Source organism: Daktulosphaira vitifoliae, unplaced genomic scaffold (genome assembly GCF_025091365.1).
Source record: "Daktulosphaira vitifoliae isolate Bord-2020 unplaced genomic scaffold, ASM2509136v1 Scaffold_3, whole genome shotgun sequence".
In the NCBI taxonomy this organism is placed as follows: domain Eukaryota; kingdom Metazoa; phylum Arthropoda; class Insecta; order Hemiptera; family Phylloxeridae; genus Daktulosphaira; species Daktulosphaira vitifoliae.
The window spans coordinates 44,160,678-44,164,060 of record NW_026099574.1 but is presented as its reverse complement, the minus strand read 5'-3'; the positions used below and the strand labels follow the sequence as shown (position 1 = coordinate 44,164,060).

The 3,383-nt window shown below is 47.0% G+C and overlaps 1 non-coding gene across 1 annotated transcript; it reads right to left on the bottom strand.

The window, feature by feature from the left end:
• Positions 1–226: 226 nt before the first annotated feature.
• Trnad-guc (transfer RNA aspartic acid (anticodon GUC)) lies at positions 227–298 on the bottom strand. Its single transcript has one exon. It is a non-coding gene; the product is annotated as a tRNA-Asp (tRNA).
• Between the last annotated feature and the right edge of the window lie 3,085 nt (positions 299–3,383).

Genomic DNA, 3,383 nt, shown 5'->3' with positions numbered 1-3,383 from the left:
AGGGTAAACCCACATCATGTGGGTGGGGGGACTATGCCTTTCACCATATACCAACAGCCGTTTACACCGCCCGTCCACCTATGACAGGGTAAACCCACAACATGTGGGTTAGGAGGGTATCCAGCTCATATAATAGTGATCTACTTATATATATATATATATTAATATTTAAATATTGGGTGCATTTTGTGCACGCTCAACCGTATGCTGGATACGCGTCAAGTGGCTCCCCGGCGGGGAATCGAACCCCGGTCTCCCGCGTGACAGGCGGGGATACTTACCACTATACTACCGAGGACGGACATACCGCCACGACGAACGGTACCGCCACGTTTACCACCAAAATCGCGGATTTAGAAGTGCGTTTTTCAGCGGTTATTTTAGACGACCTATATTGCGACGTGTTACTTGGCCATGATTTTCTGATTGATCAGAAAGTCGCCTGGGACTACTCAGCAGGAACAATACACTTAGGCAATAGGAAACGTACAACCGCTTGTTGGAAATCGGGCGCACGACACACGATCCGCAAACCAGATCTGACGCAGTTAGATATAACCGGCGACCCACGAACGCGCGCGTTATTAACACAGACGATATGTAATTACGCAGCGGTCTTTAATGACACGGTGGGTCGCACAAAATTAATCGAGCACGATATTCTATTGAAAGACCCGACTCCTATCGCACTAAAACCGTACCCCTACCCTCTGCACAAGCAGGAGGTTATTGACGATATGGTAAACGACATGGAGGCGCAGGGGCTAATAGAACCGAGTGTATCGCCGTGGTCAGCACCGATAGTGCTGGCCAAGAAGAAGGACGGGACTTTTCGTTTATGTATAGATTACCGACGACTAAACGAAGTAACCGTTTCGGACGCGTACCCCATGCCTAATCTAAACGACATGGTTAGGAACATGAGAGGGGCAAAAATGTACACGACTCTCGACTTAAAGTCGGGTTATTGGCAATGCTCTTTAAATCAAAAAGCCCGTAAGTTTACGGCATTTAGAACAAGAAGGGGCTTGTTTCAATTTCGTGTATTACCGTTTGGACTCAAAAATTCGCCTATGACTTTCGTAAGACTTATGAATGAAGTACTTAGAGGATATCTAGATGATTTTGTCCAAGTTTACTTGGACGACATAATCATTTATTCAAGTAGTTTAGAAAATCATTTAGAACATTTAGGCAAAGTTCTAGAACGATTAGAGCGACACGGGCTGACATGTCACACAAAAAAGTGTAAAATAGGGTTTTCCGAAATTTCCTTTTTGGGCCATATTGTACACGGTGAGGGCATAGACAAGCAGCCCGAAAAACTCGAGTCCATCCGCGTCCTATCGGTCCCACGGAATATCAGGGACCTACGTAGATGTCTCGGCATATTTAATTGGTATTGTCAATTCGTCGACAACTACGCCGAAACAATAGCGCCGCTGACAAATCTACTAAAAAGGGGGACGAAATGGTTGTGGACGGAAGACCATCAAAGGGCTTTTGAACAGGTAAAAAAGGCCCTGTGTGAGTCCCCACGACTGAGTCCTCCTGACTACGCGAAAACTTTCTGCCTTCAAACCGATGCGAGTGAAATGGGCGTGGGAGCAATACTCTTTCAACACGGAGATGAACCGGGAGAGAGAAGAATCATATCCTACGCCAGTAAGAAACTTTCAGAAACGCAGAAACGTTACGCCGCTGTAGAACGAGAATGCTTAGCAATTATATGGGCGACTGATAAATTTCGCCCGTACTTAGAGTACTCTCCGTTCGAATTATTTACAGATAATTCCGCGTTGACTTGGCTACACAGAGCAAAGGACAACAATTCAAAATTAACTAGGTGGGCGCTACATCTAGGTAATTTGAATTTTACAACGACACATGTACCCGGGAAACACAACGAGGGACCGGACATGCTGTCACGTTATCCGACCGCGGGGCCCCCTGTTGACGAAGAGTTACTCGACGACAATCTGGTGGGCGCACCGACAACGAGAGCGTCGGATAATACACGGGCCACTCTTGACAGTGTTTTTGCCTTAACCGAAACAAACGACGCGTCAGATAAACGGCCGTTTACGGGGGGGGAAATACAAGAGTGGCAAAACGACGATCCGTTTCTTTCATCCATCATGAAACAATTACTCAAGGGGAACGCCAGAAAAAACGATAAGGAGTCCAGCAAGAACAACAACGAATATTTTATGTTAGACGGACTTATACGCATTCGTATGGGCGTAGACACACCAGCCGTAATACCAGTAGCCAAATCACAGCGTGTGATCTGGCGATACCACGACGATGCGCTGGCGTGTCACCCAGGATGGAAAGAAACCTACCGAGCGATCAAACAACGCTTCTATTGGAAGGGCCTGAAAAATATAGTACGCGAGTACGTAAAATCGTGTGATGTTTGCGCGTGTACAAAGGCCCTAAATAGGCGTCCGAATGATCCTCTAACTTCGCGCAAACCAAGACAACCGTGGGAGGTCATTAGTATCGACTTAATGGGTGAGTACCCCAGAACATCAAGGGGGAAAACGAACCTGTTAGTAGCAACTGACTGTTTCAGTCGCTGGACCGAAGCGTACCCGATAGGCGCAGCGACTACAAAAACGATTGTAGACACGCTCGAACGCGAATTTTTCTCACGTTTTGGGTACCCCCGCGTATTGCTTTGCGACAACGGACGGAATCTGGTTTCTAACGAAATGATTAACGCGATAAATAGATGGGGGGCGGAAGCCTGGACCACACCTATTTATCATCCGCGCGCAAATCCGGTAGAACGAAAAAATCAGGAGCTAAAAAAAGGTCTCCGCGCCCTACTAGTAGAGGGCGACCATAGCACCTGGGACATTAAAATACCGTCGATATTATTTGCGTTGCGTAATCGTCGGAATGAAAAAACCGGTTATCCGCCTTCCGTACTCGTTCTCGGCCGAGAGGCGAAACGACCTGGTGACTGGGCGGTCGTACATGTAAACACGGCGACTGCCCACAATGTAAACAATAGCCGTCCATCACCCAAACAGCAGGCCGGCAAAATTGTAGATAACGCTCCGACGAAACACGTAGTAAAACCTTTTACGGTCGGAGACGTGGTGTATTACAAAGCACACCACTTATCTAATAAACAAAAAAAATTTTGTGCCGGCTTCGCGCCGAAGTGGTGGGGCCCTGTCAGACTAGCGGAAAAAGTAGGCAAGGGAGTGTTTCTGACAGATCAAAATCCCCCACGCAAACTTCACGTGTCATGTTTAAAATTAAAATAGTGTTCATGAATTACAAAGTAGGGCCCGAGTACGGACCGTCGTCGAGGTATAGTAGTGCTAATGGACTGTTTTAATTTTCAGCATGTTAAGTCAGAGGAGTCG